The sequence below is a fragment of the Pipra filicauda genome, unplaced genomic scaffold (genome assembly GCF_003945595.2).
Source record: "Pipra filicauda isolate LSUMZ 115617 unplaced genomic scaffold, ASM394559v2 scaffold108_size2327098_pilon, whole genome shotgun sequence".
NCBI classification, from domain to species: Eukaryota; Metazoa; Chordata; class Aves; order Passeriformes; family Pipridae; genus Pipra; species Pipra filicauda.
Window position 1 is genome coordinate 324,532 of NW_024103529.1, and position 26,588 is coordinate 351,119.

Below are 26,588 nucleotides of genomic sequence, written 5' to 3' on the forward strand. Positions count from 1 at the left end.
TCCCCAGGGCTGCTCTCAATCCATTGTCTGCCTAGCCTGTATTTGTGCTTGGGATTGCCTCAACCCAGGTGCAGGACCTTGCACTTGGTCTTGTTGAAATTCATGAGGTTCACAGAGGCCCCTTCTCAGGCCTGTCAAGGTCCCTCTGGATGACATCCCTTCCCTCCAGCCTGTCAACCACACAACACAACTGAGTGTCATCAGCAGACTTGCTGACACTGCACTGATCCCCCTGTCCACATCACCGAGAAAGGTGTTTAGCAGTGCCCGTCCCAACAACATCCCCAGAGGAATGTTGCTTGTCCTTGATCTGCACTGGACATCGAGCCATTGACCACAACTCTCTGAGTGACTGTCTAGGTAGTTCCTTATCCACTGAATGGTCTGTCTGGCAAATCCATGTCTCTCCTGTTTAGATACAAGGATATCATGTGGCACAGAAGTCAAGGACTTCTCTCAGAGCAGTGGAGTCTTAGATCCCAAACTATGCTTCTATTCCCACTGCCAGCACATTTCTGTTTGAGTGCACTGTCCAACAGAGTTGAAATCTTCTGGCCTCTTTGTCTTTACATTCCCTTTAATTCCCTTTTGTTGTCCTTGTAACTCTGTAATCTGACCTGCAGAACCCTGCAACCCGTCTCACTACTTGGACTAAGGATAGAAACAGATCACCCTGAAGTAACTCCTCAGGCTTTCAAGAATCCAGTTGAAAACCACCCCTTTCTTTTTAAAATCTATACAGGTTTTCTGCAGTTTACCTCTGAAATACAGCCCCTAACTTGTCTGTCCACCATCACTTCCCTTTTTCTTTTTTAACCTGCTTCCTTCCTTTCTTCCTTTGCAGACTATGCAAGCCATTCACATTTCTTCTCAATGTTTCCTGCCACCTGTATCTTGCTCACTTCCCCTCTTTCAAACTGCATTGTCTGCCATATCTCCTTTTCCCATGTCAGTTCCAGTAATTTCTTTCTCCATGAACTCTATGCGATAGAATAATTTATTGACTAAGTTATATTTTAATATAATTTCTGCAATATGTACCTGATAACTGACTTTCGGTGTGTAGTGTTTTCTCTGATAAACAGAGAGAGAGGCAAAATGTGTTAATGAAAAGCAGCCAGGACTTTCTGGTTGAGGAACAGTTTACCAGAGCGTCTGAGAGGGGGCTCTGAATTGTGCTCGGTTTATTTCATAGTTATCAAAACTCTTCCATACCATCCACATTTTCCAGAAATTGACTGGTCTTGTTACTGGAAGTAGTGGTCAGGTAACAGCTATGGTGCCCAGCACTGACAATTATACCATTTCTGTAAAGTGAACGTTATATCTTTTGATATTGTGAGGTTTTTAGTGGGACTTGTGACAGGACTTCATATGTGGTCCTTTAATAAGTTGTGTTTGCATTATGGGTAAACACTAAAGAGAGAAGTGATGAAAATAGAATTGTCTACAATTACCTGCTGGAAAGGAGTATCTTGGTTTTGGGTGTTTGTATCTGAGAGCAGTGATGTCCTTGGACTCAATACTGTGTTCACTGATTTCATGGCTGGGAATTACTAAAAAATTTTAAGGAGTGTGTGTGAAACAGGTATGTTTACCAGAAACAGGATGGTAATTTTTTAAACCTACGACAAAAAAAACCTTTACCTTGTTTCCAATCTACTGTAAATCTCAATTATAAGAAGACTTCATAGGTCATATTTCAAATTAAAGAAGAAATATTTAGGAACAGTTTAGTTTAGTCAATCAAAGGAGCCATATGATGTAATACTTTACAAGGTTGTTATCTTTCAAAAACTTTTCGACCAGTTTTAAGTAATTCAATCCTTTTTCCTATATGCCCTTGCAAAATAGTTTCAAAAGGATTATTTCCCTTCAGTTTTTGTGAAGATTATGGAAATCTCAAAATGAGAACTTAGCCAAGAGAATCTATAAAACACATGGTGTACTGTTGTTTTACCTGCGTGACAGAAAGAGGTGTGCTTAAATGGGCACACAGTATTTAGGCCTTCAGAAAATATGGGGGAAAGGGCAATAATAAGAAGAAGAACAGAAATTTAAAATTTTGACTACTTTCACACAGAGTTGCAGGAAGAACAGATAGTGCCCCAAGGTAGAAGATTTCTTTCTTAATTTTACTTACGTGTGTCTATCATGCCAGTCTGTCATCTAATCAACATAATCCAAGAATCTATAAGAATGAAACTTTGAGAGTTGTTTGTCTCTCAAATTAGATTTCTTTTGTTATGCCATCTAGTCAGACCCAGCTTGTAGATAGGTTGTGAAGTAGTTTTTCAAATGTTTATGATATGTAACAAAATTGAATGTGTTGAAAAATGAAAAAATAAGAATTTTAGTGTCAGTAAACAAACTGACTTTATAACCTTGCTGTATTCAAAAGATGATGTGAACTTTGAATCAAAGCTGAGCTGAGGTGTTTCAGAGGTTCCTGGACAAGTGTTGTATGAGTCATCCTAGATATCTGAAACAAGGTGACTAAAACCAAGCTTCATATGGTTAACTTCCCCTTCAAGGAAACTCTTTAAAGTAGACTATGGTTCTCTTAGTTAAAGGAGACTTTTATTGAATGATTTTTCTCTCCTTAAGCCATATGCTGCAGGAATACTTGTGCTTTCTTTTGAAGCAACTGTTATGCCATGGGTTGACTCTGGCCGGATTTTAAACTCCCACGAAAATTTGCGAAGAGCTGGGAGAGGTCACATAGACAAGACAGACTCAGTGTGAGGATAATACTAAAACTTATTACTAGCAGAATAGAAATTAAAGAGTAAGAAAATAAACAGTCTTAAACACACTTTCAAACCACCACTCTTTCAAACTTCCATGTTCTCCCTCCTCCAGAAGTTCATCTATAAGGCAACAGTTCTTCCAGATCTGCTGCACTGATGGATTACCCTTACATGGGCTGCAGAGGACAGTCTGTTTCACCATGGTCTCTCACCACAGGCTACAGGGGGGCCAAAGCTCCGAGTCTTTCCCCTGTCCCATGGGTCCCTCCCATGGGAAACAGTCCTCGGTGGACCCTTCTAACATGAGTCCACCTGTCCCCCCGAGCCGAAGGTCCTAGGGTGCATGGTCTCTATACCCCGATGGTTTGTCATAGAATGCAGTCTTTGACAGAGGGTATTGTCCCAGCGTGGGTTCCCCACAGGGGCCGTAGAGTCCTACCCAGAACAAACTGCTCCAGCATGGCTTCTCTCTCCATGGGCCACAGAGTCTTCCAAAGAACTCCATTCCCTCCTGGGCTTTCCATAAGGGCAGCAGTGCTCTTTCATTTCCATGCAGCCACTTGTTCCATCTCGGACGCGGCTGCGCCGGCAAGGCCGCCCCGGCCCGTCTTGGCTCAGACGGGATGGGAAGGGGAACGAATGCCCGCCGGCAGGGCCGCTCTGCCGCCCTGGCCTAGCCTGCGGCCGGGGTGGGCCCGGAGGGGGCTGTGGGGCCGCTCTGTGCGCTGCCGCACGCCCTTGCCCCAGCCCCGGCCACCCCTTTGCAGGGGCTGCCGCTCGGCTCAGCCGGCACTGCTGAAAGCAGCACAGGCAGCTCGGCCGGGATGGGCCCATGGGGGTGCTATGGGGCCGCACACTCTGGTCCTGGCCCCGGCCCAGGCTCGGCTCTAGCGCCGTGCCTGCCCCTGGGCCAGCTATCACCCTGGGCTATCGCTGCTGCCCCTGCCCGCGGTGCAGGGGGTGGAAGTGGCAGGGAACCACTCCAGCCCCGGCCACAGAGCCCACCGTGCCTGTCCCAGGCCACGGGCCGCAAGGCCGGGCCCCCGGGCCCTGGCAGCTTCCTCTGCCACCCTCCTGGCTCGAATTTCTTCTGCGCAACAACCTTCTCTTCCTCTTTTTTCTTAAATATGTTATCACAGAGGCTTTACTAAAACTTCCAGTTGGCTCTCCTCCTGGTTAGAACCAGGAAGTTTGTCCTGGAACTAACCATCTTCGGCTCCAGGGGCGAAACCACACATACCTATGACAGTTACTACTGTCAGAGCACTGAAGCTTCAGTGAAAAAGGAGAATTTCAAATTTTAACGTATTTGTATGCATTTGACTTCGCATTTATAACATTCACCTTTCTTAGAATGCAACATGGGATATGGAAAAAAGAGGGTTTTGGTCCAGAGTTCACAGAGGTCAAATGTCATCTAAGAACTCTGACAAAATAGTATTTCATGTAGTTCCTTTATGTCCTGCTTCTTCCTTTTCTCTGTAATTATAAATAAAGTATTGCACTGGATCTTGGTTTAAAATAATCCTTCAGAAAAGAAAAACAATTATTCCATCTGGTATACTGCAAGCACTTGAGAAAAAAGTGATGCAAATTGTGATGTATCTCAGAAGAACCTAAGTAAATTACACTTAAGCACATACACATGCAAATGCTAGCCCATATCCCAAACAAGCTTATTCAGCACCCCAGCTGTCAGCATAACAATGGTTAAAACTCACACTAAAGAAGGTTAATTTAAAAATATGATACTTTCTAGATGAACTGCCCTGCTACTATGCTTCACTGCAGGACTGCTTTCTGGAATTTTCCTCTGTTCTCCTGTCTGGCTTCTCTTATATAAAAATAATAAATAAATAAAGTAAATAAATCTACATTTGTTCACTCAGATGTGAGTTATAGAAATAGGAATGACCTTCCAAAGCATTAGGAGGGTCAGATCTGTCTATTAGTATTATCTCATCCAAAAGCAATATAAAACAGGGCATAAGCTAAACCTATTCTAAATTATGTGTTTTGCCACATACTTTTGCCCAGTAAGCCTGGTGGGCACCAGTGCTGCCTTTTGAAGGACTGTGCTTTTGCAGGATCAGTGTGAGGGAACCTTACAGCTTTCAGCTCTGCCTGGGTAGACAGTAGAATTTCTGTGTGTTTAGACATGAGACAGGAAGTGAGAATCCCTGGCTACATTTCTGCTGACTGGATCAGATTGTCATGTGTTCTAGTTGTAGTCTACACTTCCAGTAATAAAGGCAGAAAGAGAATTGTGTGTTCTGACACACAGGGAAACAGGAAGACGACGGAAGCAATAGCAAATATGCACCACTGCACAATAAAGCACAAACATTCGCACCCAAGTGACTGTAGCATTTCTTTTCGCCTTTGGCTTTCCTCAGTTTTTGCAAGGGATCTTTCCTGGAATTTCCATTATCCACTTATCCTCTGCACTTGGAGCAGCCTGTCAGCTGCTGCCACCTCCGTAGCACATTTAGGTGAGAAATTTGACGTTTGAACTAGTAGCTATGGTTGCAGACAGTCTGCTTTGTTCTTGGTCTAAAGGAGCCGAAAATTAAGATAGCTTTGCAGCATCTGGATAAGCATTGTCTTTCACATATACGGAACATCCATCTTTACTGTGACCACATTTGCTGGTTGCTGAACACATTGCAAATTTGCATAGATTAGGTTAGTCTATAGAAGACAAATTATACTTTCTGTTTTGGGAAAATATTTTACTTTCCTCATCAGCTTGAGGATTATTGTCTTATGTGTTGCACCTGTCTCTTTTTCCTACCATACTGACACTTTATTCTTACACATATTAGTACCTTGAAACAATTCAGCTGATGGGTGTTTCCCTATAACAAATAATGTGTGTAAGTGTTTCTAACTTTTAAGATCTGTTTAAATCCAGATATGGGGCATGCATCATGGAGAAGAACAAACTGGAGTAGCAGTAAAATATAATACTCCCATGATGGGTTTAAAATTGGTACCAGTGAGGAAGGAATTAGGTACATCACTTTGATATTTCACAGAAAGAAACTTCTGAAGTCTATTAAGTGTGTGTTACACCATATAGTTTAGGAAGCAAATAATTTTTTTTCTCAAATTATTACAGGATGTGAAGATTTTACTGAGCTAAAAAAAAAAAAAAAAGAAGAAAGGAGAAAAGGGTATATGCAGTCTTTGGTTTATATTGCACCCAGTATTCTAAAGAGAATAAAGCATTGATATAAGTGACAGGGAACCTAACACATGGGGCAAACATCTTCACAGCATGCTTTTGGTACCAAGGTGATGTGAAACATGAATTTCAGTAAGCATTTCTTCTCTACTGACAATAGCTCTTGAATTTACAGCCCCTATGCCTATTGCTAGGAGGAAATGGCTGGGAGAGGAATACTTCTAAAAACTTTCTTTTTCCCCATCTCCAGTACTTGCTTATATATCTCTTCTTTTAATTTCTCTAAGTGTCCCGTCTCTATCTTAAAACTCATGAAACCCACTACATACAAGAACTATAGCCACTTGAAACCTAAGAAGCTATGCTGTTATGGGAGACAGAGAACTTTGTGCTTTAGTGGATTCAGACTTAGAAGTCTGCAAAAATTATAGGAGAATTTGACTCCCAACAAACATTTCCAACCAAATTAAATTGTAGCCACTGAACTATCTGACTTGACAAGCCTGATTCTGTATTTGATCTTTTGTTATAGTCTGGTCATGCATTGGGTACCAAGTCTGGATTTTGGTAACCTTGTTCTTCCTCTTCTTGTGAGCAATGTATATGAAACCCTTCAGGGCATATTGACATAAGAATGTAAGGTACATCAAGTAATTACAAATAAAGTAATGTACTATTTAATATTAATGTATTTACTCTGTACCAGATTTACAGAACTCCCAGCTGTACTCTGAAATGTACTTGAATGACCACTTGATAAAATAAGTGATCTCTTATTTGAAGAAACTCCAGAAAACCAAGTGGAGAAAAAAAAGCTTTTTTCACTAGGGTTTGTCCAGTTTGGTCTACATTTTATACCCAAGATTTTTGAATATTTTTCATAGAGTCATCATTGTATTTCATGGTGATAACAAGCTTGATCTGGAAAGATTTGGGAAAATGCCCTAATTGTCTCCATATGTACCTTGTTACCCTTAATTTGAGTTGCAGCCATTAGTCTTAGACTATATAAAAGCAAATAATATCAACTGGTCATACATAACAATATGCATAAAAAATGTACCATGAAGATAATTCATCAGATTTTGCAGGATAGCAAAACTCACCAAGGAGGGGGTGTGCTTTTGCACACAATCTGCTGTAGCTGAAAAAACAACTGCTCGATGAGTGTTTCTTCCTGTGTACCAGCATACCCACTGAGCTGGTAATTATTCCTGCTTTTTATCTAACCATGATAAGAGAGAAAACAATCTCTTTTCCTTGCTTTCCTCTTTTACCTATCACACACAAGAAAGTCTCTGTATTCTGAATTAATTTTCAATTTTTCCCTGTTCTTCACAATTAATTTAAAATGTTTCAAATTTTATGTACAGTAATTAATGTTCTTCAAAAAATAACAGTCTATATGAGGCAGTTGTACTGATCTCCTATTCTCACAGACCCAGTGTGGTGGGGTATGAGACGAAATCCCTGGAAGGTAAAGAAAAATCATTTATGGTAATCAAAGTGTGTCAGAATATTCAGGAAGTCATTAAAGAAGAAATAGTTAATCCTGGCTTTCCCTAAAATGAAGGAAGTTGACTATACGAATAACACCAAAAAGCAGTAATGACGTCTCTTTTTAGATTCATAACTGTGAGACAGTTGATAAAATAGAAATTTATAATCACAAAGCTTGAATTTCAAGAGAGCCTAAATCCCATTGAGAGACTAAAATCCCATTTAGAGATAATAAATTCCACTGAGTTTCCCTTTAAAAATTATATTTCTGGAGTCAGTCAGTCTGGACATTATTTATTTATAAAGCAGCTTGAGTATATAAACTTCATGTAACTTTGTAGTGGAATATGTGTACCTGAATGAATATTACAAATTCTTCAAAACAAAGGCAATTCCATTGTTCTACATCTACACAGAGTTCAGTATTACCAGGAACCCCCAAGCTCATTATACAAACAAGGTAACAACACCAGCAGCACCATTAATTGCTATATATTTTCCCATATTCACATCAGAATGCAACAGATTATCATTCCATTTAAATGGAAAAATGCATGTATACCAGAAAACAACACAGGGGTATTCTAGCAATTTAAAAAAACAAGATTGTCCTAGATGTCCATGTCTGTAGACTGTATTATTGTAGTAAAAACAGAATGGGATAAAAAACATGTGGAGTATTACGAGTCTGATAATAATCAACACAGAGAAGTGAAATGAGAAAAAGAAAAGTGTTCAGAGAAAAAGGAGAGGGGGAGGGAAAGAAAATGTGGAGTGAGAAGAAGCAAAAGAGAGAGAAAGTTAGAATGACGGATGTTCAGTAAATGCGGAAAGCAAAGCCAACCAAACAACATTTATGATAAAGATTTCTATCTGAAGTTATTTGCAGACTATTTTGGTCAGTAATGTGTTATCCTTCTTATTTGACCCTTTTTTTAGGCAGCTATTACAATCTTGCAGGTTGCTACTGTCAGGATTTTTAAATATCTCTCAGGTTTTTCCTAGAGCTTTACATCTTGCTGGTAGTCAATCATTATTCCTTCCACAGAAGATTAGCGTTTTTCTTTCACTTACATAGAAATCTAATAGTCATCAAATTTGGTTTATTGTATTTAAATTGTTTGTACATGGAAGATATTGAAAAAGCATTTTCAAAGTCTGCTAACACTGGCACAATAATATCCTCTTTGCATTAAATCATGCTTGATTTCATATTGCGAATATTAAAAATTTCCTTAGTACATCTAGATTAAAAGCAAATAAAGTAATATCATAATGGGAGTCATCAGTTTTAAACTAGGATTATGAACATAATGTGATATAATAAAGCTAAAATATATACCAAATCTGAACAAGGGAGTCAAAAGCCAAAAAATGCTAAGAAATGCTAAGAAACAACAAAGCAACCAACATCCAGAAAGGAATTCAGGGTAACTACATGGCTTGAAACAAAAGGAAAACAAACTACGTAATGGAAGATGTGCTGTGCAGAACAAACAAATCCAAACAGTGTAAGGAAATGACTGAAATAGGATATGAAATACAAGAAAAGAATTAATGAGGCAGACAGAAAAATGGGCTCCTTAAGTACATAATAATAATGATGATGAAAGAGAAGAAGGAAACTTAAGAGCAGTATGGCTAAAGCAAATGTGTTGCCGAAACCCCATTGTTCCACTGGTTTTGCTTTGACATGTATTTAACACAAGAAGGGTTTTGTCAAGGGATCTAATCCAAGGCATAAGGCTAAGAAAACAAAATCTTTGCACTCTGCCTGATACCCTTCTGCAAAAGGAATCCAAAGGGAATATTGAACTCTCATTCTGGAAACACCCACTTTGCAGAAATGCAGAATTTTCATATAGGCATCTTACAAACTTCTTTCTGTTGACAATGCACTATTACTGCACTTGTTCGAGAAGACAGAAGGTAAGAAGGAGGACATAGGATAGAAAAAGGAGGCAGATTGCAGAGCTGTTGGAAGACGTAGAGTGCCACTAGTCTGTTTGCAACAACATTTTAATTTTCAAAATGACTTCTAGTAAAATTATGTCAAACATATTTCTCACCAGCTCAGACTCCTAACAAATCAGCAGGCTCCAGCTGAATGAACACTGTACAAGGTGTAAGCAGGTAACTAAGTAGACCCTAAAAGTTTAAAAGTTGTTGGTATGAAAATGATGATCTGATTAATTACATAAACTGTAATTGCTTTAAGAGATCAAAAAGATATAGGGCAAGAATTCTAGCAAAAAGAATTTCAATCACTGATAAAAGGGTTATTGAATCCACAGAAAAATTTACAGTTAAGTCCCCATTTCTGTGTCTCAAATAGAAGACTTGGTCCAGAATTTTTAAATTAAATTCTAACTATTTTTAGCTATTCCATGAATAAATACTTTAAAAAGAATGGCATTAGAATTAGAAACAGTATAGATGTGCTGAGCCTATGTTTATTAGCATATTGGTGTAGAATTATGAAAATGCCAGCATCTTGTGATTAATCTCATCTTAAAGAGATACCTGCCATGAACAGCTAGCCTGAAAATGAAGAGGTGAGTACCGGTAAAATAGATGTTAAAATCCAGAAGATGAGGAAGAAAGGAAAAGGAAGCCTTTGATTTTTTTGCAGCTTTGCTACTCTAAAGGTTACTCTGAAGGAAAAGCAAAACAGATGTGTCAGATCACATGAGTGTTTCAGCCGGCTAAAAAGCTGTCTGAAAAAAAAATTGGTCAAGGTGAAGGCATCAGCTGTAAAGATAAAAGCAGCCGTTGAGGCACAGTCTGGGAACAAAAGCCTTGTCTGTGGATGGGAAACTGCATTCTGACAAGTGGAGAGTACAGAATTCCCACCAGAGTCCACTCCTGAATGGAAGAAGTGGAACCACCTTTACAAGTCTTCAGTTTTCACATAGAACCACAGGACTTTTCTTATCCCGTAACTACACCTTATCATCATCTCTTAACCAGCCATTTCCTAAGTATTTGAGATACGAACTTTGATTCAGACTGGTCCTGTCAGTAATAGAGAAAATAATTCAACCTTGTTTTCTTTTAAGAAGTGCACCCACACAAAGGCCACAGTGGGAATGATTTGTTCCAACGGTTGGACTCATCTGCAGGGATTGTCTTGTAACTGCACATGCAAATAGATTATTTATTACATCAGTCCATTATCACAGACAAATACTAGATGTGCCGCTATCACGGTTGTACCAAACCTAACTTTCATAAGAATGAAGCCCCCAAAAAAGCAGTAGGAGTCTGTGTTGCCACTAGCAAAGCCAACGAGAACAGAAAATGCTGGAATGGAAAAGCTGTGCATTTTTGGACACACTACTGGATCTGATTTTAATGTTTAAATTTCCATCACTTCATTTCAATTCTAGTTGCTTGCTATTAATGTAGATATTTATTTATAATATTTGTAACAAACAAACTTTGAGTATCCTTTTATTCAGCTTAACCAAATCTAATCTAATTTTATTCCCTGTTTGGATTTTTTTTTTGTTGTTTTGTTTTGGTTTGGGTTTTTTTTGTGCAAAGGCAACATATTCTGCTAATATCTAACACTCTAAATGCTTTGTTACTTCAAGTAGGCACTGTGTATCACTCATTTATAATGCAGGCTCATTACCATACTCATTATTGTGAATTATGGAAGTTTCCAGGCTGGTCTTCATTAACCATCTGGCACTTAAGCACTGATTTGTGTTTATATATAATGTTAATTTTACAAAGGCACCTGAACATGGGCTGGTAACATGCATTTAATCTGTTTCTCTGTATTTTTGCAAGACCTCAATGATTGTTCTAAAGACCTTTATTATTTTATTTACACACATGGATGTCCTAACATAACTGTGTGCATGCAATAACAGAGATAATTTTTTCTCCTCTTTCAAGTACTTTTTCAAGAAAGTGTGTATTTTCTCTTAGACAGTGGGTGCTTTAATGAAGCCTTGACAAGGATCAGCTTTTCAAACCTTATTTATCACAAAGCAGTAGTTTGGGGCTCAATACTTTACACCTTGGCTTTATTCCTTCAGAAAAGTTTTCAAATTTCTTTTATAATTTGCTTCTGAAACATTGAGGAATATATTTTTAAAAGTACAAAATTTCAGTAATTATATTCTAATGCCCACAAAACATTAGAGTCTAATCTTAAAGGATCTGAAGGAGGAATAATGCAAGTGAGATATAACTCCTTTTTCCTTCAAAATTCTGTAGAATTGCTTTTCATTCTAGGTCTTGATTGTTCATAATCTTAAGTGGAACCAAAATTATTTGTAATTAGTGCACTATCATTATCAAATATATTAAATCATCAAATTTTCCAAACAGCCATTTTTGAAACAATTCAAATATATTTTATAAATCTTTCATTATGCTAACAGTGTGGAAACATTTGTAATGTCGGAATTACTCTCTAAATCTCTTGGTAAATATATTACCCTCAAATTACAATGTCTGCATCTTCAACAGAGTCCTGTCTTTCTCAGTTGTATATTTCTTCAAATTATTCATGTGAGCTTAGAGACTGGTATTTTTTCATAAGCTTTTCCAGCTGAATTGTTGCTTTGTCTAATTTATGGCTTTGTACTACTGGGCCATTAAGAAAACTTACCCTGGTATTGACAGTATATATAGTTACCCCAGGCCAACAAGGCCCTAAATGATGAAACTCAGAGATTAATCACTACTTCTTAGAAGTTTTCACAACAGACCACTGTAAGCAGGTTCTGTGTGACCAGGAAAAGTCCCTGCTCCATTTAACCCCATTGCAGCACCAGCTTGTGAACTGACATACCGCAGCCTTGTGGTAGAAGATTTATACATCTAAAGTGGGACTTAGTATGTGTTTGAGAGTGTAAGTATCTCGATCTACATCCTGGATTTTAAACAGTGATCCTAACTTGCTAGTTTATCCTGGATGAACATAGAGGTGACATACCTGGTGCTGCGTTTACGGGCCAATCTAGGACAAATGCTCAGAGCCTGTTTCAGAGTACTCACGTTATGTTGAAATGAGCTTTGGTGTTTCATTCTGTTTTCATATTCCGTTCAGTTCTTCCACTCAAAAAATATAAACACACATTTTAGGCCTGTTTTAAGAGTTTCCTTCTATAAGCTGCTGTGGTTAGAAGAGTAAGTGGGTGGGAAAGCTGCTGAAGTTGTGTCATTGTGCAGCAGAAAGCAAGAGAGGACGTGTGCCATCTTGTGAAATAGAAAGTTGGAGCAGCTAGGTGGCAGCACGGTCTCAGGTGTTTTCTCCTAACACTGTTTTTATGATGCTCCATATATATTCATAGGTGAATACACAGGGTAAACTCTCAATGACACATACTCTCCTCTTACTGAGGCCATGCTTATAAAAGAAGAAAGCCCCACTAACAGCTTTCAAAGAGGGACTTCTGGCCACTTTAGGAACTGCTCCTAGCAGAAGGTGATGTCTCCAAAGAATGGGATTGCATTTGCTTTGGTTACCTCTAGAAGCCCTATAGACCAGCTCTGGGTGGTCTCCCAGTCAGTGTGTTGTGTGGTTGATCCATGCTGTTCATATGTGCCAAGATTCTCATGGATAATGTTAACTGGATTTTATCCTCCTTTCCTGGGTACAGTAAGGGAGTTTCTTCCCTCCCACAAACCTTTTCTCCCTCACACCCATGAAAGGCATGTGTTTAGAGAAGAATGCTGTCCAATGGGAATGGAGAGCGTAAAGCTACCAGCATGATAGCCTGGTTATAATGTTGTGTCTAAGAACAGTACTACAATAGTAAATCATAGACTTAGTACAGATGAAAATTAGGTAATTTATGTATTGTCCTGTTTTAAAGCAGATAAAGGCCACTCCCCTGCATTTCCCCTGAACTCTGCTATCAAGTAGATATATTGACCGTTTGTCTGATGGGAACCTGTTATTTATCTAGACAGTTCCTGATTATTTTGGCCTGGGCCTACATCTTAATTGAAATAGATATTGAAACATAAGGCTGATGTAGCCAGAATACTACCAGAGAAGCTGACAGTAAACTAAAAGTATAATGAAACTGTATAGTGCAGACACCCTACAAAAGCTTCCTGTTAAACTGAATTACCATTGAGATGCTGCATTAGTGATCTCAGCAGGTATGTCCTCTTACCTAGGATTGGGAGCCTTATGTGAGTATTGTTATGCAAAGGGTAAATAGTAGGACTCGTGAGAATCTCTGAACAAACCATCAGTCTTCTGACACCTGGTAAAGCTGCCAAGGACTGTGAGCACCTCAGCATCGTTTAATAATCACCATCCTCACTAAAACTGGCGAGGAGTTTGCTCCTTAAAAGAGAGAGAAATCATTTGACAGAATATATGTGAAGTTGTTCACAGTTTGAGAATAAAGCTCCACGTGTTTTCCAGGCAGTAGACTGCCAAAATCCAAGCCCTAGTCTTTTTCTAGTGAAACAAAGAAAATATGCTGGAAATAATTTCTTTTTGGAGACACCTCCTACTTCTGAGACATTTCCTGCAGTGCTTTCTGTCTGGGTAAAGTCCCTGGAAGGCCTCTGAGTACAGGGGTGCTGCTGCTGTAAAATACCCCTATGTGGCTGTGCTTTTACACCCTGCTCTTGCCACATGCTTCTGACGCCTGTTAGAAGTCCAGCCAGGTGGGAAAGTTGATCCTTTGGGGCTTGTCTTTTATGTCCTCCTGATTTTTCCTTGTACATGAAGGAAGCAATCTCATTCCTTTTTTTAAATAACATAATTTTAACCAATGCTTTCATTACCTCCTTCCTCATTTTGAGTTCCCACTTGTTAAATTTAACTAACATTATGAATAGCACAAAGAGCATGCTTTGTGGATTCACAGTTTGTATGACAATTATCTTACTTAAAATAAGGCTGTATATGACTAGCTCATTGCAACAGACCGAAGAGATTTCCATTCATAATAACGCCTAATGACTTTCGTGCAATTATCATTATTTGTCAGTTCTTTCTCTACCTTCAGATTCTCAGAAGTCAACACTTCAAATAAAAGATTTCTGCTTTTTGCCGTACTGATACATACAATTAAGCTTAGAAGCTAATAGGTCTTCAGATTGTGATGGCATCAATTAACTATGATATTCCTTTGGGTAAATTGCCAGAATGATAGAAGCACGATCATAAAAAACAGAACATTGTTTGCTTAAGTGAAACTGTGCTTCTCCAGACTGTATTATTATTATCAGCAGTTATACCAGTTGCGGAGCAGTAGGAGTAAACATTTTAGGAGTAAGTGTATTTAATAACAATAGAAAAATCAGCTTTTATGTAATCAAAGTGTACTGATATGCTTTCAAACCAGTGCACAAGCTAACCTTTAATGAGCATTTTCACAACACTGTCTGTTACTTGCTGTTTCTCTTAAACCAACACTCATTACTTCTTACATCTTCTGAAATATACAGTGAATTCTCATATAATCAGAAATGAGCAATTATTAATTTAAGCACCTTTGAAACAGGAATTGCCATTTAAAGTAATTATACTGTTTTCCAAATTAAACCCCTAATGTATGCATAGCCAGAACTTTCAATTACATTTTATAGTGCCTATTGCAAACCATTCTGTTCTACCACAAAATCACATTTTTTTCTGATTTGTACTGTCACTTTTATTGATCTTTATTGCTTTAGTTACCGCTGCCATAGCCTCTCTCCCTTGTTCAACAGAATATATCAGTGTAGCCCTTCCCTTTGAAACAGGACATTATATTTTGTCAGAGGTTAAGGCTTTCTTTGTATAAACAGTTGTTAGTGCTGCTGTAAAGCTTGACTTTTTGGAGACTGACCAGTTGTTCACATATCTGATCTGAAGCACTATGCATACATTTTCCAGGAAACATTGTTATTGCATGGATAAACTTCAAATTAATTTCACTATTATTCTGTGCAGCTGCACATTGTGATTAGGTGGCAGAAGTCAGCAGTCACTGGCTCAACATTGCTCTGTATTATGGAATATCTGGTTTTAGGAGTATTTGTGAGAGACACTAGAGCAGACATTTGGAGGGAGATATTTTAGAGTAGGTGCCTTAGTCATTGCTTCTGTTGTAGGTTTGTACAATGCATCTCATGTTGTCTTCAGCCTGCAAGTTCCTGGGGAATGGCTATTTATTTTGAATCCTTTATGTATACAATGGTGAAGCAGCAATCTCTGGGGGCAGCAGGGGACACCACTGCTGAGTGAGATTTGCCTTTACATAATTACCTATGTGTTCGTCTTTTTGGATGCCACTTGTTCTGCTTAATCTTGCATTGCATGCCAACTTGAGGTGAAAGCACAGCTAAGGCTAATGTCATGTTGCATAATCTCTGTGCTGGCTCTGTAGACTTCCCAGTGAGTCAGAAAAGCTCTCTGTCAGCATCCTAAAATCTTGTCTTGGCATTATCATGGCACCACTATTTTTTTCTTGCACTCCAAATGAACATCAAACTGTTAGAAGTCAAGGGATCAGCTTCTCAATCTGTGAACACAACTGAAAAAAAATAAATTAAGAATTGCTTTGGACTGCAGAATATGAAATGTACAGGGAACAGCCTGGAGCAGGTAGTCTGTAGGAAAGAGATTCATTTGAGTTACGGGTAAATAGTCATAACAGCTAGAATATATATCAAAGCTTGCACTTCTTTTCTTTGCTTTAATCTATTCAATGAAATATATATATGTATATGTGCATAGTAATCCATTTTTAATCTAGTATTCCTTTCATGTTCCTGAATATAATTTTATTGTAGTGGGCGTTATTATCTTCATACAAAATATTCCTTATATTTTGGAAGTTTTGCAAATTACATACATATATTTAATGTGCTTCATCATTAGAAGTTTCTCATCAGATACAGAGACAGCCAAAACTAAATTATACCAACAAACTTTCTGTAATTACACAGTATATTCAGATATGTCATACATTATAAAATAAATTACTCCCCTTGAAGCTCTGTTGATTGGCCTGGCCTTTAGGTTTCATTTACAATGATCCAGAACATCAGTAATTAACTTGTGAAGCCAGTCCATGAATATACAGTTGGATGTATCTGCTATTTTGAGGAGGCAGATTTAAAGGAAAGACAGTACAGGAAAGGGCATATTCATTTTTCTCTCATGTTTTGATAGCCCAGAATATCTAAAGAAATTGCTTTTGTGTAAGGACAAATACACTTATACTTAAGGAAGGCTGCCAAATGGATACTGAATAGTTGAGAAAGGACATCTGGTGATATACCATTTTAAATGATTAATAATTATTTTTTCCTACCATTGCTATCTCATAGTGCTAATATTTAAATTAACTTTTTAAGTTTCCTATAAACTTCTGAAGTCTAGTGTTCACTTTCAGAAGTATATTTCTTGAATTTTTTTTCTTTGTATGTGGAAAAAAGAACCTTATGTGTCCCAATATCCTATAGTTTCATACCCTCCCCATCCCCTCTCTCACCTGATGATCTGTCTAAAGACTAGATTCTCTGATGTAGACAATATGATGGCCAGCCACTGAAGTAATACTTAAACATGTACTCAGCTGTCACTGAAGTAGGATTTAAATGTGTTTAAGTCCTTTACCAAGAAGGGAGCATTGCAGAAATAGGACACATTGTTAAGGAGTTCATTCCAACTTCTTGTACTTATTCAAGAAGGTTTAATTAATCATTCTGTTGTCTACACCACCTGCAGTAAAAAAGTCATTTAAGCTTACCTCAATGGTTGTTCAGGTAAGGATATGAGCTCCAGAAAGAATAAAAATCAAGACAACTCTCACCCACTCTCAAGAGCATAAGTGCTAAATCTTCGCAACTTTGACTGAAAATATTATAAACCAAATTTAAAAAGAGAAATTGGCACTGAATTAATTTTCTGTATGGACAGCTGTCAGTGGCAGTGGATCCAAACTATGTTGACAGGTGGTGATGATTATGGTTGAGAGTATACATGATATACATGACTATGGAGAGTGTAGATAGGCAAGGTGATCTACATTTACTCTGAGACACTTAACAAAGTAAAGTCCTCAGTCCTCTTACTCCATTGCTAAATAAGGAGCAGATCAAATTCCAGTGACAGTTCTGAGAGGAAAACAGTGGGGTTGTTTGCTGGAAAATTTCCGTCTGAACTGAAACTATGGGCGTAGGAAAAGCTCTGGTTACCCCTTACCAGAAGAAAACAGCTCAGTGGGTGTGACTGTGGAAGAAAATTGCTTCATGAGGGAAAGTTAAACAGTAATCTATTCTCCAGAAATTTGAAAGAAAATGATTCTGGAAAACACTTTTGTCTCGGGACACTGAACTACAACACTGTGCTGAACCTAGTGAGTCAATATAGCCTAGAAAAGAAAATAATCTAATTATATTGGGCTGAAAATTACTAACTATGTAGAACCTCTGGTTTCATGATGCATTAGAATTTCTCCGAAAAGACATCACGAGCTAATTACTCACTCTTGTCATAGCCCTGCTACCAAAGTCCTCTCTCTTCACTGTCTTCAAGTACTAATAGCTATCCCACCTTTTCTCATTGTATCTCAGTTTAAGGAGACTGAAGTGTTTTGCTAAGGAGGATGAGTTATGAGGTAGACCAAGTTCCTCTCTCTCAGCAATTATAAATCCGAAATTAAGAGGCTCCAACTGAGGAAGTATGGAAAAAAGGAGGAAATAACAACCCTTTATTAAAGAATATATGTGTATTGGCAAAAACAGCAACAGAACACAAAAACAACTAAGCAATAATCCTGTACCCAAAAGTCCCCTTCAAAAAGGAAAGAGTTTGATACTTCTCTGTCCTCTAGCGTGATTCTAATCACAGTGAGCAGGGGGTGCTGTTGGGTTCTGGCAGTCGCTGTGTGGGGGCCCCAGATCATGGGAGAAGCCGAAATGGAGATCACCCCCCCACGAAGGAGGGGAAGGGGAAAAGGGGAAAGAAAGAAGGTTTCTTTCCCATGAAACTCATGCTGGCTGTGGCTCGCTGTAGTCAGGACTCTCCCTTGGTCATGGATGAGCACAAACTCTCCGATGAAATCTGAGCAGATTCAGGCTGGAAGAGCAGCCAGATGACCAGGTTGAGAGCAAAATGGCCTCAGAGCTTTTTTCCAACATCCCCCCCCCTTGCCTCTGTTAAGACAAAAAGTGAAGTGCTGCTTTCCAAGGAGAGGAGGGGAGAAAAACTTTTCACCCCTCCTCCAGCATTAGAGAGGGCTATCAGCCTGAAATGTAGTTCTGCCAGCCAGCTCCTTTGTGTAGGTAATCACCGAAGGCAGAAAACTGTCCTCCCTCACATCCCTCCCTCACATGCAGCAGGGGAAAGAAAATTCCCGTTTGGTTTTTTAGAACAAGTAAATCCATGACACCTTGTTAATAACAAGGTTCTTTGCTCTTTTATGTAAGCAAACTCCTTTTTATCCCCCTGTTTGTTTTTTTTCCCCTCTTCTGGGAGGAAGAGTAGGTTTGATATTAGAAAGAGGAGGTTAGATATTAGAAAGTTTCTTCACCTAGAGGGTGGTTGGGTGCTGGAACAGGCTCCCCAGGGAAGTGGTCATGGCCCCAAGTCTGCTAGAGTTCAAGAAGCATTTGGAAAATACTCAGGCACATGCTGTGACTCTTGGGGATGGTCTTGTGCAGGGCCAGAAGTAGGACTCAATGATCCTTGTGGTTCCCTTCTAACTCAGCATATTCTGTGATTCTGTGAACTGCTTGAAACATTTCATTTAAAGTCATAACATTTGTTCCCAGGCTGAAGAATAACCTGTTGTTTCTCTTTTAGATTTGAAGAATGGATTGTGCGTCTGAGAGCCTGTTTTTTTTCCACAGTATCAGATATGAGATAATATGAGATGTAGCCTCTCCCAGCAATACTCTTCTCATTCTGCTCCACAGCCTGGAAAATTCATTCAGGTGCACTTACTGAATTACAAGTACTGTGCCTGTAAGACACAGATGGACACCTGCACTGTTTGTTTGTGGAATTACTGCTGCATCTAATGGCATTTAATCACTGGGCAAACACTATCTAGACTAACAGGTGAAAAAGCTTAAAAAAATTATATGTTGTCATGGGCAGCAACAGCTTTCAACTTACTGTGTTTGGAGACATGTTTGTAAAAGTTGGCCAACATGTGAATCATAAAGCCATTTTTCCATGTAAGCCAGAGGGAAACCACTGCAAACAGATTTTCATGTATGTCAGTCATACATCCATTATAAAATGTGGAGGCCTCATATGTGGTTGGTCCATAAAGTTTGGTTTGTACATAGATTATGTTTTTAAGAGTCTTGTATAATGTAAAAGCTAGTAACTTAATTATTTTTGAAAACATAATGTTACAAATTCTGCACTTCATGTAAACATGTTTTAAAACAAAAGCAATAAAAACAATGACAATAAAAATCGTGATATAGTTTTACTGTTAGACAAGAACTAAAGGTTCAAAAAGGAAAAAAACAATTTAAATGTGACCTCCTCTATGTAGCTAGATACATTCTATAACTCTTCAGGGCTGTTGTGTTTAATCACTAACCAGCTGGGTATGTAAACTACAAGAGCAGCTCATTATATGAGTGAGTGCTCCAGTTACAAACTACAGAAAGTCATGAACAGAGTTTTTTCTTTCTGCTTCTTAGTGGAAAATCCAGTTTTTTTGGTCTCCTCCTGGAAGCACTTATCCCACAATATTTTAATTCTGTAGTAATTAAAAGGAAAACATAGGTTTTGTGTCATTCCCTTCACTGCTCTTATTTCTTATTTGAGGGTAATGTTTTCTGTTAAAAGCTAATTTTTTTTTTTTTTAGTTTCTTCTGCTAATCATGATTGGAATGGCAGTACACTTAATTGAACACTGAAAGCCTATGGGATAAATACTCTCATTCTCTACTGTATTTTAATGCCAGTGTGACTACTTTTCCATGAATGTGCACAGAACTCAAATATTTTCACATACAAATCTAGTAAATTTAGTAGCTGCTTGAGCAAGCATGTGCACAGTATTGAAATTTCCCATGAGCTTTTTTTAGATGATCCGCCATAAGAACTTGATTCAAGTTCTGATTTTTTCTGACAAAATACTCAAAGTCTGTGAAAATTTAAAAAAAACTAAAACCTTTTTTATGCTTATTCAAAGGCTATTCTGGTAGGCATTGGTAGGTATTTACCATTCTACTCTTTATTGTCCATTTAAAATACATACTTTATAATGTATTTCTATTCTTTTGATGATACATTACTGTCTCACTGCTGCACAGTTCTTATTCCAGGAGCCTTGCATGTAGCTGTCATGGTTTGAGAGTCTGAGAGCTCCAAAATCCAATTCCCTAGTCCAAGCCCCCTTCCCACATCTCAACCCAGTGTGAGATGGGTTTTCCAGACACCACACGAGACTCAAAATTGGGGGAAGGGATTATATATTACAATGACTGTACAAAATAGATACTACAATACATTATATACAATCTTAACTATCTCTACCATGACATAAAAGTATTTACAATGCATCAAATCTCTTCTCCCCTCCAAATAAAAGTCCAGGAGGGAAGAAGGAAAAGATCCTTTCCGCTCTCAGAGCAACAGTGTCTCTAAGGCAGCAGGCATCTCTTCTTGTATGTATGCAGCAGCTGTAGCTGGATCTCTGCCAGTACACACGAGGGAGTATCCAAGCCCTCTCAGCCACTCGTCTCCAAGTGAGGGTCTTCTCTTCCGTGGGCTGCGTTCACCCAGACACGGTCGCCTCACCACGGTCATATCAACAAAGCTCAGGGGTCTTCATGACGGTCCGTATCTTCAGGGGATTCAAATTCCCTTTGCAGAGCTCTGTGCTCTGTCTCAAGCAGCGGGGGGGCCAAGGTCACCCCCTCCCCATTCCTTCTGAGCTTTTCAGCTCCTTTCTGCAGTGCTGTAGCACTCCAAGACTCAAGTAAGAGTTCATCATCCTCCTCCTTTCTAGGAGGGGTCTCCAAGGAGTTTGGGGGGTTTTGGTTTCAGTTCTTACCCAAACTTTGTCTCTGTAGAGCATAGTTCTCTCTCTGCTGCTGGCTCTCTTTTTCTCGAACAACTCTGTGTCTTCCTTGGCTGCATGCTGTTTGCTGTTCCTTACCTCTTCTGGCTCTTTGCCACCGTTCTCCGGCCAGCGTTGTTTTTGCTGCCACTTCTGCTGCTCACGGTGGAGGAAAAAACTTCCAGCTTCTCAGTCACAGACCTCAGTCCAGTTTAACACTGTTTCTATGACCCCAGTCGGGGGCTGGGGGGGGGCCAGAGCCCCCCAGGGGGGCTCCTGCCCTTTCTCCTCCTGGCTCTGCAACATGGCTACTTCTTCAACAACAACAACAACTACTTCTCTTCCGGTCTGCTTGTGATATATTTTGCAAAAGTGCACATTGGCTCAAAACTTCAAGGGTCACCACCCCCTGGGGATTTACCATTTTATAACTTCAGGGGGAAAACTGTTTCCCCCCACCACAGTAGCATTACTGTTTTCCTACCCCCTCCTCTGATCTCTCTATTCCTCTTCTCCAGTTGCCCTGAATCTTCCTGTCCTACACTCCCATTCTCTTTCCCCAGGATGCACCTCATCTGTGGAAAACTTTTGATCCTCCTGCTGTTTACAGAAGGGAAGAGAGGAAACAGTGTAGAAGTTCATGATCACAGATGCCATTTTCATGACCTTTTCCTTCCCCTTCCCCTCTGTGCTCTTCATCCCCACCCCCCCACTTCCCTTCTGTCAGAGTGAAAAATACACTAAAAAGTTCTCTTTTTTTTCTGGGTATATGTGTTCTCTGCCAGTGGAGAACCTCAATATTTTTAAAAAGCTTTGGGCATAAAGAGGAAGAGAAGACTGTAATGTCACATGAGCGGTTGATCAATATCCATTGTTGTTTGGGCTCACAGCCAAATCCACTATTAGTCCTATTACAAAACAGTGAAGCTTTCGAAACACCTTGTGGATAAGTGCTATATTCTCAAGCAGTGGAATTTACAAGACTTGTGAGCTATTATTGTGGTCTGAATGGATAAACAGTACAGATTTGGGGTGATAAAAGTGACATGATAGTTTATGTACTGCAGACTGACAACACTGCTGCAGCACAGAACACATTTTTAACATCCCACAGTTCCTCAAGGCTAATTCCCAACCAGTGATAGTCATAGCATGTGACATAACCAATTTTCTTTCCAGTAGGTAGAAAACTTTGCAGTTATGAGTAATGAATTCCTGGCAGTTGCATAATAAATACTCCCTACACATTTGTTAGTGTCAATGTCCATAGAATGAGATCCATGCTGGTGGGGGCAGGTTGGGGGGAACACAGAGAGGAGGAGGAAACTAAGGATCTACTTGTGCATGTGTGCATGTGTGTGTGTAGATTGTGTCTGCAAGGTTTATGAAAGTCATTGGAAAATCCTCATGTTTGAATTCCTTTAAAAACCAACTTTTTCCTTATAGGCTATGGAAAGTAGTTTCCAACAATGCAGGGATATGAGAAGTAATCAGCCATGGAAGTGTTTGTTTTTCTTATTTTCTGAAGAGGTTGTTTAATTGTTTAGGTTCTCTTTGTATACAAATATTTTCTCAAGCATCATAAAAAAAGTCAGAGTATAATTTTTACTATTTTCTGCTATTCTATTAGTAGACTATAATATTAGAAATACGTCCAAGTAAAGATGAAGACTATGTTAGGTAGCTCTCCATCAGTCTGTAAGTCATTTATTTATACTGTGCTTTGAATAGCCCTGCCAATATTTGCAGCACGAGCCTCAGTGATATGTCACAATGGTATTTTGAAGCACAATGTTAAGTCTCTGAAGAAAATTAATTGCTTTTATTGCAAAGGTAATTAAGCTTGCTTGTAACAATTTTGTAAATCTGATTGGAAAGAAGACAAGGCTAACAAGTGTAACTGAAGTATAAAAAATTGTTACAATATGGCTTCATTTTTCCTCCTTAGCTTCTGATATTCTCATAGAAAAGAAACTTGCTTTAGGGAAATATCATGCACTATTTTAGTGAAGATATGAAACAGCCAGCTGTGCATGTATATTTATATCTATGATTTTGATAAAATGTATTTTTTAAGTGCTCATAAAAACTGAGGGAAATATGACTGCATGAATCTTTGACGATAATCTGCCATGACTTTTTTAATTTCTTATTTTTTAATAGATCAGTTAACAACAGAAGTAGATGGAAGAGAAGATTTTACAAAAATGCTGACAGATACTTCCATTACTAAGATATGTATGCATACAGATGTATAGCTATGACTGTTTATACATGTTATGTGAATGTGTATGTGCATTTGTATGTGTGCATACAGAGTAATACAGATGAATATATGTTTATATAGCTCTTCAGTGCCCACTCAGAGTGTTTTGGCTGCTCTGTCAACAGGAAAGTCGCTTATATAAGACTTCTGAGTCTTATTTCTGATATTTGCCTAGTCAAATTTTTTACATCTAATTTACTGAAAAGGCACTGAAAAATAACTGCAGAAATAATCCCATAAGCTTTTCAGAACCTGAATAATTTAATATAATACTTTAGAACATGACCCTGATAACTTTTATATCTTGCAGTCCGGTGAAGGATTGAATGATAAATATACTGCACCTTGGAAAAAGAAGAGCTGTGAACTTTTCAAATGCTTTAGCAGCAAAGTGATTTGTCAGAAACAATAAAGGACTCAAATTTGTCATCCAACATGAAGCAATTGCTCTCTGGTGAACTTTTTGAAAAATCACACTAAGTCTGTGCAAAATTAATCCATGGAATTTCAAGAATGTAATTCTGAAGGTGAATATGACCTCATCTAAAGCTGATTTACCCTAAACTTACAATCTAGAGACTCGTACTGGCAATGTTAAAGCTCAAAATGTCTGTTCTTTCAGAATTGTTTCCAATGGTTACCAGAAGATATATATGTCATGTAAGTGAAAATCTTCAGGAAACTAAAAGCTTTTCTTGATAGGTAGAGAGATGTCATGGGTTGGCTTTTGTGTTATTTGATAAAAATTATTAAGAGTTTATTCAAGACTGGTGTTTAATGATGTCAAATTTGGAAATTTGCCTTTACTTTCTGCATGTCAAGTGATTGATTCTGCATGAGAAAAAAAACTCATGCCCTGGAAGGTCCTGCCTTCCTGGTCTGGAAAACACTGAATGCAAGGACCTCTTCTTGGAAGTTATCATAGCACAGTTGGCCTGTTCTCGTTTTATCCCTAGACATCTGAGTCTAGGATGTAGGCCTGAGACAGACAACTGGATTAAATGGACAGGATACTTGGTCTGATTCATTATGACTGCTCTCTCTGTATGTTCACATAGTCTGTTTGAACTCACCTCAGCCCAGGGAACACATAGCTCTCCAGGGAGACAGCTAATTTCTCCATTTCAACTCAATCTGGGGAAATTTAGACCTGCTGAAGACAGTTTTAACCTAAGTCAGTGCAAGAGAAGGTAATAATAGACTTCTATCTCTCATTGCACTGCCACACCTCTGTAGTCTTCTTCACAATTGTATGTATGGTCATATCTCATAGAGACTGTGTCCTTTTGAAGAGCTTAGTGAGAGCTGTGTAGAGAAAGCTTTCTGCTGGTGATTTCTTCTTAGTCTCACTCAGAAGGCTGGATATGAAATGCCAAAGGGTCCAGTTGGATGCATGCCACTAACTGCTGAAATGCTTCCAAAATGTACCTTTTTAAATTTGCTTACAATTACTTTTGGAAATTCCCACCGTAAATTCCTGACTGTAGGCATAGTACAAGCCTGTGACATATTTCCTTAGCTGCACTGAACTGAACTGGATGGGAACCCTCACTAAAGTCACTAGAGATGCTTGTGCATTAAGGTACTGCTCACTGTGAAGATAATCGATCTCAGCATACTGTGATAAAAACAGGAAAACAATTTTTAAGATTATTAAAATATTAGAATTATATAAAGATTTTGCTGTCTGATCTGTTTTCATAAATTTTCTGAAATGTTACAAATGTCACAGAAATTGTGAACACGAATTAAAGCCATGCTTTTGGCTTTCAATAAGAAGGTAGCTGGAGGGGATTGTTGTTCATATTCTCGTGCAGGAAAAGAAATAAACCATTCTTAACTGTCAGGTAGAACTGTTATTAGAAGTGTGGTCAGTCTTGAAGTCTGTTGACAGGAGATGTATGTACAAAAGAACACAAACAATATTTGTTGCAGAAAAAGTAACTGAAGATATCACATGCTAGGCAGGCATTTGTGTTCAAATGCCTAGTCAGTAGCTATTGATTTGTGTGTTCAGGGCTGTAATTCTTGTCCAATTTTGACATGTGTATCCAGATGTCTACCTGCTGAAAATTGTTTGTTTGGGTTTATTTCAGAAACAAAAATCTTTTCCCATAGAAACATATGTTTATAAGTTGCTGAACTCTCCACTTTCTGCTCATCCATTTTGTGGAAATTTCTCATGATTACAGGATACTGTGACGCTTTGAAATTAACTTTGCAGTACTGCCAAAAAGGAAAAGAAGAGTGAGTGCTGCTGGAGGCAGTGGAAATATCCTTAGGATTGAGGTTATGTCTGCCAAGTATGTTCCTACTGATACATCTAAAGATTGTTCAGTCATCTGTAGATAGCTGTTGTCTCTGTATGATGGACATAACAGATGACAGCACTTTCAAGCATATTGTTAAATCCTTTCTCTTTTTTATACACCTTTCTTGTGCCCTACTGGAACTCAAACAACATCAAAGGAAACAAAGCATTCACAAAGACAGGCTTTGTGAAACAGATTTTTACAAAGCCTTAGATCAAGAAAAATGTTTCCATGGTTTTTTCTTTCATTTCTTAGTCAGGCTAAGACTGTTTCTTACAAGCATGGTCCCTTCCAGATTTCAGTCCAGGCTGCTGCAACACTGTTATGGTGTACAAAAATCAGATGAAAATATCTATTAGAAAATAACTGTCAATTCAGTAGTTATAACCACTTTCATTTTTTGAACCAAGAAAGTACTGAATATACTTGGGAAATATCAATAACATGCACTGTGTAAAGCATTTCCATTAACACAGAAACTCTACCAGGCCTAGGGCAACAGATGACAGTTAATTCCATAATAGAGAGGATGCCTGAAGTGTCTAAATTTAACGAGATTACAAATTT

The 26,588-nt window shown here is 38.6% G+C and overlaps 1 long non-coding RNA gene across 1 annotated transcript; it reads right to left on the reverse strand.

Moving 5' to 3' along the window:
* Positions 1-2,558: 2,558 nt before the first annotated feature.
* On the reverse strand, positions 2,559-3,988 carry LOC113983476. The gene is made up of 2 exons (XR_003539115.2): positions 3,190-3,988; positions 2,559-2,707 (listed from the first exon to the last, which is right to left on the reverse strand). It is a non-coding gene; the product is annotated as an uncharacterized LOC113983476 (long non-coding RNA).
* Between the last annotated feature and the right edge of the window lie 22,600 nt (positions 3,989-26,588).